The sequence below is a fragment of the Pteropus medius genome, unplaced genomic scaffold (assembly GCF_902729225.1).
Source record: "Pteropus medius unplaced genomic scaffold, Ma_sr-lr_union100, whole genome shotgun sequence".
NCBI classification, from domain to species: domain Eukaryota; kingdom Metazoa; phylum Chordata; class Mammalia; order Chiroptera; family Pteropodidae; genus Pteropus; species Pteropus medius.
Genome location: NW_024348533.1, coordinates 4,174,456 through 4,193,295, shown reverse-complemented (window position 1 = coordinate 4,193,295; position 18,840 = coordinate 4,174,456). Strand labels below are relative to the sequence as shown.

Below are 18,840 nucleotides of genomic sequence, written 5' to 3'. Positions count from 1 at the left end.
ATCTGGAAGTGTACTTTCCCTTCTAATAAAGCTTTGCTTTTCTGCTGTAAAATACATACATACATACATACATACATACATAAAATGTCCATAAATATATGTGACGAGCTGAGAACCTATTATATACAAATAATTCTTACATTTGAATGAAAAAAAAATAAAGATTTTCACCCTTTTTAATAAAAAAAACTTGCTTTGAAAAAGTCGATAAACCTAAAAGCAACAAATGAACAGGACAGAGACTCGGGGACATGGACAATAGACTAGTGGTCACCGGAGGGTAAGGGATGAGGAAGGAGGGAAGAGGTAGACAGGGTAAAGGGGGTTAAATATAGGGAGGTTGGGGGGAGGCGAAGTGGGTAAAGGGGATCAAATATATGGTAGCTGAAGGAAACTGGACACTGGGGTGGTAATCACACAATAGAATATATAGATGTCAAATTATAATGTACACCTGAAAATTATATAATTGTATTAACCAGTGTTACCCAATAAACTTTAAAAAAATTTTTTTAAAAAGCAAAGTAAGTATAATAGAAGTTAAAATTTTAGTTCTGATAGGACTTAGTTTTAATAAAATAGAGATCTATAATTCCTTATGCTATTTGTGCTCAGAATTAACTTTGATTTAAGAAACAACATGTCCTCAAAAACAATTTGGTAGAAAGTAAAAGTACCAAAGTTAGAATAAGTAATGTGCCCACCTTCTTGGGCCTCAGTTTCCTTATCTATAAAATAGGACTAATGATAATGACCTAACAGCGTTGTTGTGAGAAATTAAATGAGATCATGTATATCAAGAGTGTCTAGCACATTGCCTGGCACATGGCTTACATGCAACAAATGGTGACTATTACTATTAACATATCTATTAATTTAAGCCATGCTTGGTGTGTTAAAATATAGATTAGGCTATATAACATAGACCCTCTAATGCTATAGTTAAGATAGAAATGTATTTCCTTCTTATGTAACAGTACAGGCACTGGTATAGTGCCTCAGAGGCATTAGACACCCAGGTTCCTGATATTCTATGGCTCTACCATTCTCAACACAGTGTCATCTCATGGTCCCAGATGGCTGCTCCAGCTCTCACCATTACATAATCACTCAGCCAGCAGGAAGCAAGTCAGGGAAGGCAGGCACATGCATCTTCTCTTTAAGATCATTCTCAGGAAGCTGCTCATGTCACTTCCCATGTGCCATTGGCCATAAACTAGTCACATGGTCGCACCTAACTGCAAAGGAACCTGGGAAATGTCAGGTTTATGCTGTTCTAAAAATACCTTCCTATTGAAGGAGAAAATGAACATTGAGGACAACTAGCAATTGGAACCATATTTGGCATCTGAAAATGACACTTCCCTCATACCTGCAGACGTCATGTCCTGGGCCTGATTAGTGTGTAGGAGGTTACAGGAATGAGAGGGAATTTTATGTCTTATTTCACTGTAGGATTGTGAGGGTGTATAATTACCATATCCAGATCAGCCTTGCTCATTCTCTGGGACTTGCTTTGGGAGGCGCCATTTCATAGTAAGTGAATCCTGTGATGTGTATAACGTGGGCTCAGGTACCTTGATATTTGCTGAGGTGTGGCAGACACTGTTGGTGGATGTCAAACCTTCATCCTCTGTGTGACCATCTCAGTGCCTAGACAGTGCCAGGCATATAATAGTTATCCAAAAATGTCGATTGATGACTGCTAGACTGAATCTAGTGAAAGGATTATTCAGACACAATGAACAAAGCTCAGTTCACATCACAGTGCTGGCTGTGACCACATGCCAATGCTTTTATCTAAGGAGTTGTAGAAGAGGATGCTTTATGCATAAAGCTTCCTATCAACTTATTAAGACTAGACAACAAAAGCTTCCCTGTCTCTCAGGCCATTTCTCTAATTAGGAAAAATGATAAGTAAAAAGATGGGGTGGGGTGGGGGAGGTGTGGCATCTTTTGAGTTCGAAAGCTGTGTTTAGTCCGGGACAGTTATGCCTTTAATTATCCTGTCTGAGTTGACCTTAATGAGCATTATTTTTAATGCCTTCATTTCAAGAGGAGGAAAAAAAGTACTTTTTGCATCCAAGCATATAAAACAACTTTATTCACTAAGCTTGAAGGACAGTCATTGCTGTTGGATCTGCAGTAACTCTGAGCCAGAAGCCTCATGTCAGAGTCTTAGCCAAAAGGTGGAGATGGCCAGTGCTATCAGGAAATCACAGGATTCAGGCTGGCCTGGGTCCACCTCTTCCCATGACCATCTCCCAGTGGCGGACATATGGGAAAGCAGTGCTGGATGCAGGGCAGGCAGGATTAGCCTCCCAAGAGCCTGACATTTCCTCATATAGTTTCTTATTGACATGCCATACAGACCGGGTCCTCACTCCAAGTTAAGTGGTCACCATCAGCTCATTGCCCCAACTAGATACCTGGGTCAGTTCCTTTGACCCTGTCAACTCCACCTTCCAAGGGTCACTAAGCCAATGAACATTCTTTCTACCTCATTTCAGAACCTTCGTGTTCTCCCACTTCTGTCTTGCCACCTAGTTTACCTTTTCTTCCTTTTCTATTCTCAATATAATTTTTTTAATAATAAAAGTAATATAACTACATTTGGAAAACAGAAAAAAGAATCATGTATAATTCTGTATCCTAATAGCCATCATTAATTTTTATACATTTCCTTCTAGTATTTTTAAATTATAAGCATAATTATTCTCATAATTATAATTATATTTTATAAACAGCCTTTCATCTTGGTTTTCTCTCAATGTGTTAATAAATCTTTTCTGAAAAAGTCTATCTATACATCTTCGGTAGACGTATCATATTTTATTTTACCACTCTTCTATTAAAAGATACTATACAATGGTTGGCTTCTAATTTTTCACCTTTACAAATAGCATTGTAATGAACGTTTTCATATGTGTATAACCTTCTCAGTGTTTTGAACTATTTCTTTGGATAGATTCACAAGGTCAAAGGAAATGAAGTTTTATTACCTTTAATATTGCAAAATTGATGTTCAGAAGTAGTTGTATGCTAATTTGTAGTGTCATAAACATTGTTTGAAAATGCTAGATTCATACTACCTGTGACAGCAGTGAGTATCATGAGCTTTTAAAATTTTTTTCTGTTTTAAAGAGGTGAAAACGATACATGGAAAAAAGTTTTTATTCTTATTGGAAAAAGTAATACATACTTGCAAAATATTTAGAGAAGTCAAAAGAAAAAAAATTAACTATAATCTTGCCCCAGTGCAATATAAACACTGGTAATATATGGTCTGTATCCTAAGTTTGAAAAATATGCATGTATAATTTATTTTTTCTTTTGATTTTTTATTTTTTTCTTTATCTCCTTTTTAAATTGAATAAACATATTTTACACATAACAGTTTTATGCTACGTGAACATCTTTTTAGTACACTCCTGGCCTGTGTCTTTTGCACTGGATCTTTTTAAAATAATCTTTTAAAAGATATATATTGGGAAATTTTCAGATAAAAAAAATTGTTTTAATTTAGAATTCATGTAATTAAAGAGGTAATGGACTTTTTCATATGCTTATTAGACAGTTGTAATTCTCCCTTTGTGAATTGTTTGTTCTCTTTTTCACTGGATATTTGAACTCTTTCCTAGATTGCAAAATATTTTTCAATTTTATTTATTCTGATTTTGGTATGTTTTTGTTTTTGTTTTTTAAATCTAAATCTTCTTATTCATGGCTTCTGTCTTTGGTGTCATGTCCTGGAAAGGTCTTTTACACTCCCAACATCACAAATATTTTCTTTAATACTTTTAATTTTCTATACTGAAATCTTTAAACTCTCCATACTTCATCTTGTCATATAGTAAATGTGGGTTCTAATGTACTTTTCTTCTACAAATAGGTAATGAATAGGTCAAAATGATGATGTCATAGAATGATTGGTTGTCTACTTTAGATGTTAACTCTTTTCAAATCAATCAATAAATCTTGTGCAATTTCCATCAAAATTTTAGTAAGATATTTGGGGAATTCGACCAAATGATTCTAAATTTCATCTAGGAAAATCAACATATAAGCACAGCCAAGAAAATTTTAGAAAGAAAAAATTCAAAGAGGAACTTAGGTTATCAGACAGTAAAATATATTCTAAAGCTAGAGTAATGAAAATGAAAACACATTACCAGTATAAGAATGGACAAATCAGTCAACAGTGGAAATTTCTGAAACAGATCCAAGGATATAAAATAATTCAGAACAGCATTACATTAAAGTGAAATATTTTAGATCAGTAGAAAAAGGAAGGATTGTTAAACGAATGATTTTGACTATTAATGTTATGAGTTATATTAACAAACGTTGTAATATTGAGCCATTCTTACAATTCTCGAATAAATACTGCTTGGACATCACCTATTATTCTTTTAGTCTATGTTTGTTTTATGTATGTGTGGGTATCAGAACTGAACTTGTGACCTGATGTCCCCAAATGTCTTTGCCCCTCCCCCCGCCCGCCGCATTATCTTGCCAGAAGTTCAGAATCATCCTCTACCTCCAGCATTTCACAAATCCATCTCTTCTCTCTCTCCCTCTCCCCGCTGCACTCAGCTGCCCCTCCTCCACTTTGGCTTCTGTACCACCCATCGTCCTCCTAACAGCCACAGTGATTTTTTTTTTTTTACATAAAATGTTTATTTATTAAGTTTTGTAATCAGCAAAAGACGGTGTAAGTTGCTTGATTAGTTGGATTTCTTTTTATTATTAGTGAAGTAAAATACACATAAAAGATGACAACTGGAACTATTTTAAAGTACAATTTGGTGGCATTAAGTACATTCACAATGTTGTGCAACCATCACCGTTTAGTTCCAGAACTTTTCTATTACCCCGAATGGAGACTCCCATGCCTATTAAGCAGCCACTCCCCATTCTCCACTACCTTCAGTTCCTGGCACTAATCTGCTTTCTTCCCTGTGAATTTGCCAAATCTGGATATTTTACATAAATGGAGTCATACAACAAATGGCCTTTGGTATCTGGCTTATTTTACTTGGCATAATGTCTACAAGTTTCATTCATGTTGTAGCCTGTATCAAAACTTCATTCCTTTCATGGCTGAATAACATTCCATTGTATGAATATATCACATTTTGTTTATCCATTCACCCATCGCTGGACATTTGGGTCAATTCCACTTTGGGGCTATTATGAATAGAACTGCTGTGAACATTTGTGTACAATTATTTGTTGGAGTATCTGTTTTCAAACGATGGACATGTTTTCAATGGAAGAATGGAGTTGCTGAGTCAGATGGTAATTCTATATTTAACTTATTGAGGAATTGCCAAACCTTTCCAAAGTGGCTGAACCATTTTACGGTCCCTCCAGCAATGTATGAGGGTTCCAGTTTATTCTACATTCTTGCCAACACTTTTAAGAAAATATAGTTAAATTTAGCTTTTCGGCTTAAGTCTTTGATCCATTTTGAGTTAATTTTTGTGTACATCGTGACATAAGGGTCCAACTCATTCTTTTGCGTGTGGATATTCAGTTCTCTAATCATCGTTTGTTAGAGAGTAGTGTTCTTTCCCATTGAATGATCTTGGCACCCTTGCTGAAAATCAAATAACCACAGATGTATGGTTTTTTTAATGGATTGTCAATTGCATTCCATCGAACTGCATGTCTGTCCTTATGTGAATTCCACATTTATTGATTGCGATAGCTTTGTAGTAAGTTTCTTCTTCACATTTACAATTTTTATTCATAAAATTAATTAAAACAGCAAAAGTAGATTTGCAAAGCCACCTATCAGTAATAAAACAGGAAGGAAACAAAATATTCCAGAGATACCTTGAAAAGTTTGAAAGGAATACACAGGCTAAAAATTGACAGTTAAACTATGGTTGTACAACAGGTTATTGTCATTCCTGCATTTTCTCAACAAATTCTTCCTTATATTTTCCTTCTCTTTTTTAACTTGTTGAGATTTGGCTTTGCGTTCAAGAATTTTTTTCCATCTTTGTCCAGTTTTAGCCCAGTGATAACCACCTTGGTGAGGTGAATGGAAAGTTGTGTGGTTAGCCTTATCACACTGCACCTGCTCAGTGTAAATGACATATATCTTTCTGTACACCTGGACTACCCTGCCAATTTGCTGACCTTTGTATAGTCTTCGAAACACCTGGACCTTGTCTTCCTTGTGGATAGGCATGGAGTGGATGTTGTACTTGTGCCAAAGCTCCTGGGAGAGCTGGGATGACGTGAGCTTCTGACATCCCTGTGAGGAGACATTAAAGTGGTGTTTGGGGTTTTTGATGCAGCTGGAGGTCACAAAGGAGTTGAACTTCATGGTGACCATCTACCTGGCATTGGATATGCCACTTTGTAGTAAGTTTTAAAATTGGGAAATATGAGTCCTCCGAGTTTGTCCTTCATTTTTTAAGATTGTTTTGGCTGTTTGGGGACCCTTGCAATTCCATATGAATTTTAGGATCATTTTTTCCATTTCTGCAAAACCAGGCCATTGAAGTTTCAATAGGGATGGCACTGAATCTGTAGATCACTTTGGGGAGTACTGCTATTGTAACAATTAAGTTTTCCAATCCATGAACACAGGATTTTTTTCCCTATTTCTTTAGGTCTTCTTAATTTCTTTTAGCAATGCTTTGTAGATTTTAGTTTACAAGCCTCGTGCTTCTTTGCCTAAATTTGTTCCTAAGTATTTAACTCTTTTTGATGCTATTATAAATGAAATTATTTTCTTAATTTTCTATTTGAATTTTTTATTGTTAGTGTATAGAAATACAACTGATTTTCTGTGTTGATCTTGTATTCTGCAACTTTGCTAAATTTATCAGCTCTAACAGTTTTTTGTTTGTTTGTTTTTGGTGTGTGTGGATTCTTCAGGACTTTCTACGTATAAGAACGCGTCAGCTATGAATGGAAATAATCTTACTTTTTCTTTTCTAGTTTAGATGCTTTTTTTCTTTTTCTTGACTAATTACTCTGGTTAAAATCGCTGATACTACGTTGATTAGAAGTGGCAAAAGCAGGCATCCTTGTCTTGTTCCTGATCTTAAGCACACTATGTCCTGTCTTTAACTATTGAGTCTGATGTTAGCTGTAGGATTTTCATAGATGCCATCTACCCTGTTAAAGAATTCCTTTCTATTCTTAGTTTATTAGTGTTTTTTTATCATGAAAGAGTGGTGGATTTTGTCAAATTCCTTTTCTGCACCAATTGATAGGATTGATGGTTTTATTTTGCCTTTCATTCTATTTCTGTGGTGTGTTACATTGATTTATGCATACTAAACCACCCTTCCATTCTCAGTATAAATCGAGTTGATCGTGATATATAATCCTTTTAATATGCTACTAGATTCACTTTGCCAGTATTTTGTAGAGGACTTTTGCATATACATTTGTAAAGGTTATCAGCTTGTAGTTTTCATTTCTTGTGATGTTTTTATCTGGCTTTGATATCAGAGTCATGCTGGTCTCATAGAATGAAGTATTTCCTTCTCTTCTAGAATTTGAAAAGGATTCGTATTACATGGTGATCTTTTTAAAGCACAAGATCACCACACTCTCAGGTGGAAAATATAATCCTGATTTCTTATCAGAATCCCTAACATTGCCCACTAGACCCTGGATGTGTTTACTCCTCTCCAGCCACACTGGCCTACAACATTTTTCACATCAGTTATTTTCAACTAGAGGCAAACCTGAAACCTCTTCACTGCACACAAGCTGGGAAGCTCTCCTCTGACTCATCAAGCCCTTTATGGCCCCAGGGCCTTTGCACACGCTCTTTCCTCTGCCTTCCAGGTTTCTTCTTGCACCATTTCACCTAACTAAGTGAGACTCATCCTTTGAGGAGCCTTGTCTAAATTACCAACCTACATATGGTAGTTTAGGTTCCTTCTGGTTATTCTCTTTCAGAGTATTTTGAACTTCTTTATAGCAGTTATTGCAACTATTAATGGGAAACACAGGCCAACTGGTTCTGGGGTCTCTGAGGGGATATTGTAACTAATTAACGATGTGATTTTTCAATTTAGTCTTGTCTCCCCATAAATTTTGGTGCTCTGGTGGCAGGTGTCATGTCTGTCTTTAGTTCACCACTAAAAGCTCAGTGCCTGTTAATACATCTCCTTATATGGTAGACACTTGATAAATATTGAACTAAAGCATGAAGGATGAAAGCAGTTTAGCAAATGGAACTGGGAAAATTTCTATATTTCTCAAGGTGTGAAAAAGGTTAAAAGTAATTTTAAGTTGTCCGTTCCTGAAATGGCTCAAGCAGCATGCTTTAAAAACTGATTGAACCCAGGGCTAGTCAATTTTAGTAATACTTATTTTCCTTTTTAAAAAATATTTTGGGTATATTCTTCTACAATGTTTTCCAGTCCCCCATACCTCTAATCTCTGCTAAGTACAGTGATTTGCTCTTTTTTTCTTTAGGCTTTCTAAAAATATTTTATTTCCCTGCACTTGAAGCTTTTCTTTTCTTCTACCATTCTTTTGAATAATAGTGTTTTTTAAAAATTCTAAGCTATTTTTACATTTAAACTTTTATATACTTCTAGTTGTATAACCTAATGGTCGGCCTATATACTTTCTGATTTCGAAACTGTATTGTGACCAAATACAGCCGCCTATAAAGATATATTATTTTAGATATAAAGAAACTGTCAATAAATTCCCAAAAATATCAAGATAGGTCTCTTTTTATTAGTTTTACTTTTTGAGCTTAAGACTCAGGGAAGTTTGTTGAATGTTTCTTTTATAGTTATTTTCCTCTGTTCCTGCCTTCTGAAATTTTTACTTTGAATACGTGTGGTATGTATTCGATTTTTCCTCCATGTTTCTTATTTTCGAAATGAGAGGAAAATGAGATGAGATGGTGAGACCATACAGTTTAGTGGCATGACATAAGGCAAATTATCTAATACCTTTCTGCTTCAATTTCCCCATCTGCAAAATGGGGATAAGACAGTACCTACCTCATGTGAAGATTAAAGGAGCTAATGTGTGCATAACAATTAGCACATCATAACCTTAGCATATCATATGTGCTCAATAAATGTTATTTGCTGTTTTTCTCTGAGAAGGGGGCATTGCTTGGCTGGTGACTTCAAGCTCAGAGCAGGAGTCCCACAGGCTTGGGACCCATCGCTATGCTGAACTTGTTATGGGTTAAAAGATGAATTAGAGGCTACTATTATGGCAGGAGCAATACTAGATGTGGAGTTAGGAGACCTAGATGTAAGATAAGCCTCTTAATTTCTCTAGCCTTCAGTTTTCTCGACAGTAAAGAGGGGATAATGATATCTACCTCCTAGTGTGGTTGTGAAAATTAAATAAGATGATGGATGTAGACTTACCTTGAGTAGTGCCTGGCACTTGGTGGGATTTCAAAGCATGTGAGGTGAATCTGAGTTAATTGACTAAAATGCAGTCCATAACCTCATGGGGAAATAACACACGTTTAACAGCTTTAATAAAGGTAGAAAGTAATAGATGCCATGCTTAAATTTTCTTGCCATGCAAGATTGGTTCAATGTGCTAAAATTAATGAAATCCACCATATCAACTAGATAAAAATCATATCAATAGATGCAGAAACAGCATTTGATAAAATTCAACATCTATGTATAATAAAAAGTATTAGCAAACAGAAGGATGATAGAAAAGAACACTCAGACATAGAAGCGAACACCTTTAACCTGAAACCAGAGGTAGATCTCAAATGGTGTTACTCTACTTACATGACATCCTGGAAAAGGCAGAACTGTAGTGACAGATTAGTGATCTCAGGGGGCAGGGATGGGGGATGGTATGCCTGATAAAGAACATCTACAAAAACCTGCAGCCAACATTCTACCCAGTGGTGAAAGATTGAATGTTTTCCCCAATAACTGGGGAGAGCATTCCTATTTAATATTGTACTGAAGTCCTAGCAAGTGCTATAAAGTAAGAAAAAGAAATGAAAGTCATTCAAGTTGAAAGAAAGAAATACAACTGTCTGTATTCATAAATGACATGGTTGTCTTCATAAAGAAAAAAAAATCCAAAGGAACTATAAAAAGAAGTTCTCGGAACTAATAAATGAGTTGTATCATGAGATACAAGTTCAACATAAAAAAAAATCACGTTTCTATACACTAGCATCAAATAATTGGAAACCGAAACTTAACAAGCAACCTCATTTACAGTACTCCCTCCTAAATGAGATATTTAGGTATAAACATAATAAAATATGTCCAGGACCTATATTCTAAAAACTACAAAATGTTGATGAAAAATCCAAGAAAAACTAAATAAATGAAGATACATACTTGGTTCCTGAGTTGCAAGATCCAATACAATTATGATTTCAACTGTCCCCAAATTGATCTATAGATTTAATCTCAATCAAAATCCAAACAGGATTTTTTGTAGGTATCAGTGAATTTATTCTAAAGTTTATATGGAAAGGCAAAGGAACTAGAATAGTGAAAACTATTTTGAAAAAGAAGAACAAAGTTGGAGGATTCACACTAATCAAGACACAGTAATATTTACAAAAGGGTAGTCGCATTGGTCATGGACTAGCACAGAGAGCCCAGAGATAAACCCATGCAAATAGAATCAACTGATTTTTTATAAAGGGGCACTAAGGAAATGACGTAGTTTCAACAAATGGTACTAGAACGATTGGACATCTATATGCAAATAAATACATACATACATACATACATACATACATACATACATAATCCCAAAGTGAACCTCAAACTAAACCTCATGTCATATACAAATATTAAATCATAGTGGATCAGAGATGTAAATATAAATTACACACAAAACTGTAAAATTCTTAAAAGAAACCATAGAAGAAAATATTTATGATCTTGGGTTAGTCAAAGAGTTCTTAGAGATAACAACCAAAAGCGTGATCCATTTTTTCAAAATTGATAAGTTGGACATGAACCGAAATTTAAAACTTTTGTTCTGCAAGGGAAATCCTAAATATGATGGAAAGACAAGCTACACATTGAGAAAATATGTACAAATCACATATCCAACATAAGACTTGTATCTAGAATATATAAAGAACTCTCAAAATTCAACAATACGAAATAAACAACCCAATGAAAAATGGGCAAAAGTTACTTCACTAAAGAAGTTATATGGATGACAAATAAACATGTGAAAAGAGGCCCAACCTCATTAGTTATTAGGAAAGTGCAAATTAAAACCACTGTGAGATATCACTGTATACCTATTAGAGTGGCTATAAAATTCCAACAATGCCAAGTGTGGGTCAAGATGTGGAGCAACTGGAACTTTCGTGCTTTACTGGTGAGAATGCGAAATGGTGCAGCCGCTCTGAAACGGTCTGGCAGTTTCTTAGAACAGTAAACACACTCTTAGCAAATGACCTAGCAATTCCACTCCTGGGCATTTATCCCAGAGAGATGAAAACTTATCTTTACACAAAAAAAAACCTGTACATGAACATTCATAGTAATGTAATTCATAATTACCAAAACCTGGAAAAACAACAAATGTTCTTCACCGGATGAATAGGTAAACCCTTATTCGTTCAGATAATGGAATACTACTTAACAATGAAAAAGGAACAGACTATTTATGCATACAATAATTTGGATGAATCTTAAATGTATTATGCTAAGTGAGAGAAAACCAGTTTCAAAAGGTTGCATACTGTAGGTTCCATTTATATCACATTCTGGAAAAGGCAAAACTGCAGAGATGGGGAACAAAGCAGTGATCACTGGGAGTTAGGGGAAGGGGGATGGACGGTCTGACTGCAAAGGGATAGCCTGAGGGAATTTGGGGGTTTTGGAGTTGTCCTTTATCCTGTAAGTGGTGGCAATTACAAGAATCTATGCATGTCTTAAAACTCATAGAACTGTACACTCAAAAAAAAAAAGGAATTTTATTGGCCAGAATCTAAAGAGAAGGCAAGTGGCCACAAGGCATTTGGCCCCTGCATGGCTAGTGTTGAATCACCTTCCAAAGCAGGGGCATTAAACTCTTAAGTTTCAGCTCCCTTTAAATGTGGGGTTCATTTGCTGCCTTGAACCAAAATGGCACATGGTAAGTGTTTTCACATGGGCACCGCTTCTGTGATGCTAATGGGTTTCAGGGAATCGCTGTAGGTGGGTTGGGGCACGGACGTGCATACGCGCTTTCTCTGACTGAAGACTGCAGGCCACACAGGCCTGAGTGAATGCAGTGGCACAGATGAGACTCCACTGGGACCACACAAATGCACAAGCTGCTTCGAATCTTTCAGGACCCTGAAATTTCCAGCAACTAAAAGGAAACAGAGAGGCAGCCTGGGGTGCTGGAAACATCAGTGGCCTGGAGACAGGGGAAGGTTCCGTGTGACAGTGGGAGGCCACTTAATGGTGGGTCTCTGCTTGTGAAATAGGAATGGGGTGGGGGTGGGAGGGCGGAATAGGCCAGGGTTTCTCAAACTGGGCTCTGCTGAGTTTTAGGAGTGAGAGGGGAGCGGTTGGGGTGGAGAAAGGCATACAAGAAGTCGGGCCTGGCTTCCTGTGCCAAGCAACAGCCAGAGCTGTCCTGCTCTGATGCGTTTCTAGACTCAGCCTCTGCATGACATCTTCTATTTAAAGAGTGGCTTCTGCTGCTTTAAGCAAGGATGAGTCACCTCGGAACCAGATGGTCTATAAGATTCCTTAGGCACCTTGCATTTCCCCGAATCATCCAGAAGCAAGCTGATGCTCCCCCAGCTGGGACCCTGACCCCAGATCTCGGTGAGGGAGATGCTCGGGCCTGTAAGTTGGGGTTCATGAAGGCTTAACTCTGGGAAATTGCTTTTGGCACGCTCAGGGGTAGAAAGTTTCTCAAAAGAAGCTCCAAATAATTTAAATGACATCATTTTAAGTCATGTAGGGGGGAGGCTGATCTTTAAAAAATGTCCCCATCTAAATCTGCAAACCTGTTTGTACCCACAAGTCAAAGGCAATTTTCTTCATAGAAGTACCAGCACACCTTGCATTATACTTCTGTGCTTGAGACCTGCCCCTTCTCCTGCCCACACACATGTACCCCACCCCCGCCAGCTCTCATAAGATGAAAAGAGAGACCAAGTTCAGACTTGGGGCTCCTGGCCAAGGAGAAGAGGAGAAAGCCAGGGCTGGGCTGGGAAGACCAACCAGGCTGCAGGACTGGCATCGATTGGATGTCCCAGAAGGCCAGCCTAGTCAATGGGGGCTCAGGTTGAAAGTACATGTCCTGGCTAAACAGATGGGGATTCAGGACAGAGAAACTGAGGCATGAGCTAATTGATTGGCCCTCTGCCCAGTCATGCTCAACCTAGGAAGTGCAGAGTTTCTGTTGTAGAGCCCAAATTCTTTCATTTTGGGTGCTTCAGGGCCCCATTCAGACTTTTGATGGGTTCTCTTCATCACTGGCTTGACATTGGGGCAGGTGGGCTCCCACGATTTGGACAAATGTGCAGAGTGTTAAAGCACTTTTAAACCACCACCCACCATCCCCACCAGGTCTCTGCCTTTGTGATCTGGGGTCAGGGCTGGGTGTCATGGGTGAGCACTGTGTGGTCCACACTTTAAAGAGCCTCTGCACGTAGTGGGGGGGGGTCCCCCTTGGTTTAATGCTTTGCTGTCACCATCTTACATTCTTAATAGTTTTTGATTAAGGGTCCCATGTTTTCATTTTGCCCTAGACTCCACAAATTATGGAGCTACTTCTCTTCAGAGTTTTAGATTTGACTTATTGTTACAGCATTATTATTTTTATATTGTACATCTTAACTCTCAAAAAATGTATTTGACATTTCTACTTGGTTTTATAACTCAGATTTATAGAAATCATTTGGACTTCCTGCTGGGGTTTGCTGCCAGTCTAAATGTAGGGGAATGCGGACCGCTAGCCAACAACTTTTTAAAAACCATGTGTGTGTTGCGAGACAGAAAGATGTATAAGACACAAAGGGACGTATAATCGAGTTGCAGGAGGAGTGTCACTTGAGGACAGAACCACTCTGTCATTGAGCAGACACCCTATTGTGTGACTTCCGTGTACCAAGCCCCGTGCTGATGATGGGGACACAGAGAAACAGCATAAACCCTGCCCTCAACGAACTCCTTGTCTAATGAAGTTTTTTTCAGATGTTTTAAACCTCAGCCCATAGTAAGAAATAAGCCCCTCAGTGCGCATACAAATACTATATGTACGTAGACAGGTGAAACAGGAGTTTCATGAAACAGTGTGCTTTCTGTGTAGAAAATATTGTTTTCTATTTTACTTCATTTAAAAAAATGCTAGTTGTAGCATGAAAAGTTGATTTCACAGCCCATTAGCCTAAGTTTTTAAAGTACTGCTCTAATGGAGAGACTGATGTATAAGCAAAGAATGATATTTTGATAAGCATGATAATATTTGGGGTTATGGACCTCAGATGAAGTGTTCTGTGCTCTGAGTCTTGAAGGAGAAGAAGGAGTTTGCCTGGCAGGGAAGCCAGCCATGGTGACGAGGAATTCCAGATTCAGGGGCCAGGTCAGTGCTTGGAGAAGGTTGAGGGTCCCATGGGGCTGCATACTGGGGGAGAAGGTCCTGGAAAGGCAGATCAGCACAAGGTGGAGGGCTTCACACACCAGGCAAGGAGATTGATCACTATCCTGTGTGAGCCACTGGAAGGTTTTTTTTAATGGTTTTATTTGAATTATAATTTATCCACCATAAACTCTACCCATTGTAAGAGTCCAGTTCTATGGTTTATACAGCTGTGCAACCACCATCATAATCCAGTTTTAGAATCTTTCTGCCACCCCAGAAAGTTTTCTCGTGCCCATTTCCAGCCGATTCCCACTCCAACCCCCAACCGCAGGCAACCACTGATCTGCTTTCTGTCTCTATAAATTTGTCTGTCTAGAAATTTCATACAAAGGAATCATACACTACACAGTCCTGTGTGTGTGACCTCCTTCGCTGGCTCCATGCTTCTGAGGCCCATCTGTGTTGCTGTGTGTAGTGGTATTTGATTGGAGGTACTTCGGTATACCCACTGTATTGTATTATGTACATCCAGTATGTAGATGGGCCAGGTGATGTGCCTTTGGAATGTTTCCAATTTGGTGCTGTATGAGTGTTGCTTCTGTGAGCATTTGCATCCAATTCTGTATGGACGTATGTTTTGCTCTGTAAGAAGATGCCACGCTGACTCCCGTGGCCACTGTGCCATGTCGCATTCCTACCAGCAATAAACAAGGACATGTGTCTGCACATCTGCGGGACGACTTGAGGTAGATGTGGTAAGGTATGCTTTTAAGGAAATTCCTCTAGCTGCCGGATAGGAGAAGGTGGGGGAGAGAGGCTGAGGCAGAGGGAGAGTTCAGGATCCCCGGCTCAGGCAGAGACCAAGGGTGCGGGGAAAGGAGAGGCGTGTGTGATGAGGCCCAGAGTCCAACAGACAGGAGCTAGGGAGCACTTCTCAAACTGGTTCCGAGTCACACAATTAATACATGTCAGAGAGAGATAGTGGAGATAACCTAGGAGCGGGACTTGATCTGGACTGAGACGAGGTATGGAAGCCCCTGCCTCATCTTGGGTTCCCATCAAGCGAGGCCGGCTCAGCAGTCACATCCCTTAGGATTGTTCCCAAGTCCTTTGAAGGAAGTGGTTCCCAGCCCTGGCTGCACACGTGAGTCACTGGAAAACTTTAAGATCGGCTTTTGGCTGGTCCCGTTGTGACTGATCTGGGGTGAGGCCTGAGCATGGACAGGGTTAAAGTGGTTCCAACCTGGCAGGAGAACCATGGCTCCAAGGCCAGTTCCCAAACGGGGGTGCACACTAGAAACCCTGGGGGCTTCAACAAGCTGAGGGTGCCCAGCTGTCACTCAGGGCTTTTGGTGTCATTGGTAAAGAGTGAGGCCTGACCAACAGAAATTTTTAGATCTTCCCAGGTGATCATAATGTGCTGTCGAGTGTGAGAGCCACCTCCAGGCAACCTATTTGGGCCCAAGAGGCCATTCTGAGCAGTTGCCCCAAGTGCCAGCATTTCCTCTGTTCTTGACTCTCTTGACATTTCAGGAGTACACTGAGAAATCTTTTCTTGTTTTCAAATGCACAGATCATTTTTCCAAAGCATTTTATAGCACATGTTAAAAATAAATAAATAAAACCAAACTCCAGTGCACATGTTCTATAAATCCATCTGTTTTACATAAGATGTTTACAAATACAGACACAGAAGGAATTTCAAGATGTTTGTGGGTAAGAAATGAACATATTAGCTGTCTGTTGCCTGCTTTGTGGTCTGCATAACGCATGTATCCATAAACACACATCGGATACATATGACACGCTGAGTACCTGCAGTTACACCAGTTTATTTCAGCCGGACACCAGATCGTACTGGAGAGCTCATTTGTGCATTCTTTTCTTGCCCAAATATTTTCAGATTGTAAATTAAATAAGCAAAATGATGGTTTGTACCTTTTTTTCCTCCAGGTGTTTGGCACTCATGCATTCCTGCCCGCGAAACCCAAGTACCTTTTAACTCTTACAGCACTAATTTGAGGAGGAGGTCAGAGTCGGCTTGATTTTTAAAGTGACACTGTTTTACCAGGTGCCCTGGTGAGTTAAGTTCTCTGGGTACTGTTTGCATTCATCACACTTAATGCCTTAATTCTTTGGTGTGGACCAGAGCAGAGGGTCTCAGGGTGGAGACAAGTGCCACAGAGGAGCCTTGCCTCAGCCTGTCTCTGGCCCTTGGTCCTTCAAGGAATTACAAAACGTTAGCTGAGGTTTTTGAGGCCTGACCAGCAGTCTTGGATCAACTTCAGGTTTATTTGCTGTGTCCATCAGGGACTTCTGAGCCCATAGTGGGCACTGAGACCAAGCCCCCTGGGCATGAGCTTGGCCACGGCCTACCCCACCATCTCACCCCTGGGGCCTCTGGCTGGTCATGGCCCGGAGTCCAGTATCCCAGTGCCCCCCAGGACTGGGTCACCTACTTGACTTCTTCCTCTTGGCTGGTGGAAATGGGAGCTGGTACTGAAGCTGGATAGAGATGTACAGTTGGCCTCAGAGGGGCCAGATGAGTGATGGGGGAGCACAGGGACATGGTTGAGGGGACTCAGGTGGAACAGCAGGCATTCTTGGGGCCTGGTCCCTCAGACCTCAGAGCAGGACCACAGCCATAGGTTCAGAAGCTGGATTCATCCCTGGGCAGGGCAGCAGAAGACAGGTCATAGGTCATGCTGGGCAGGTGATGGCTACAGTCCCTTCTAGGACATCAAGGCAGGGCCAGAAATCCTGTCCCCAGCCCCCTCCCCACCACACATCTATTCATCCACTATGAATAGTTGAGTGTGAGGCTCGTGCTGGGTCCAGGGTGCCATAGAAGCAGGCCAGCTCCTGGTGCCATCTGCTCCTGGGCTCCATGCTCAGTTCCTCACCTTTTCACCTGCCGGTCCTGTTCATCCCAGCTGGAGCAGAAAAAGCCAGAGGTGATTATGACCAGTCACCACCCCTGACTCTCACCAAAAATGAGGTGAAAGAGCAGGATTATACTCCACTGAGGTGGAGGACAGGGAACACAACATTGCACTGGGAGACAGTTCGTGTTCAAGTGCTCGTTCACCACCTGAGTGCGTTGTGGCCTTGGGGAGGAAGACAGCTGGGAGACAAGAAAATGAGGCTCTGAAAGTACTCTGTCAGCCGTGCAGGGCAGGCTGACACTGGCTCTACCACCTTTTGCTGTGCAACTTTGAGTGACAAGCGTAACCTCTCTGACCCTCAGTTTCTTCCTTTGCAAAATGAGGGTGTCACCCCTCAAGGATTATATGAGTTGAACCCGCCAGGAGCTTGGCACAGTTCCTTCACACGCAAATGCCCGATAATGTTAGCTGTTGGTTCTATGCCCTAGACAGGTAGGAGGAGCACAGTTCCTCTTTGGGTTCCCACGTCTTTGCTCAGTAAGGACAGCTTAGCTGGGTCACCAGAGGCCGCATAATGACACCGTAGAAGAAGAAGCAGCTCCTCCACCATTCGGCATCTCTGTTCTGAGCCTCCCGGTGAATCTTTGATTTGATGCCTTTTGGGAAAAGAAAACAGGGTGTTTCCGAGATTTTTCACCACAGATGGTGTTCTGTGTATTCTCTCTGAAACACAGCATCCCCACTCACCCTTTACTCCACCTCTGCTCCCCGTGCCTTCCCGCCTCATCACCTCAGCCTGGACTCTTCCTAACTCCCTCATCCCCCATTCCCTCTGTCCTCTCAATCACCCTGCCATAACCTCAGCCCTAGATGTCCCCAGCAGCCTCCTAACTGGCCTCCCTGCCTCCACCTCCGTCTCTTCACACTGTCAACACAGCTAAACACCAGGCATCTGAGTTTGAGAGTCAGAACCCTCCCCTCCCAGGGTGGTGTTAGGGCTGTTGGCTGCCTCACCCCTACTTCTGCTGCTGCCCAAGACTCTACCGGCACTCCTCATACACTCTCTCTTCAGCCATGTTGACCTCTGTCTGAAGGCTCTGCTCTGCCCTGAGCCCAGATGCATCCTGTGAGGCTCAGTTAAAAATGTCACCGGCTCTGTGAAGTCAGCCCTGGGTACTAGGCAGAATCGAACAGGCCCTGTGTCCTCTCGTAAGGCTTGGCACCTTGCAATGCTGTTCCAAACAGCCTGCTGCATGGCTGCCTCCCCCGTGTTCTGTGAACTCACCCAGAGCAAGTGTCATATTCTATTATTAACAAAACTAACAACAAAAGAATAGCAGTCGACCTATATCACACTAACTAGGTGGCAAACATCATACTAGGCAATTCTCTTACCAGTCTGATT

The 18,840-nt window shown here is 40.3% G+C and overlaps 1 protein-coding gene and 1 pseudogene across 13 annotated transcripts in view; one reads left to right on the top strand and one right to left on the bottom strand.

The window, feature by feature from the left end:
- The window catches only part of COL23A1 (collagen type XXIII alpha 1 chain), a 283,264-nt gene that overhangs the window by 96,212 nt on the left and 168,212 nt on the right, over positions 1-18,840 (top strand). The window lies entirely within an intron of this gene.
- Positions 5,913-6,340, bottom strand: LOC120616584 (60S ribosomal protein L26-like 1; annotated as a pseudogene).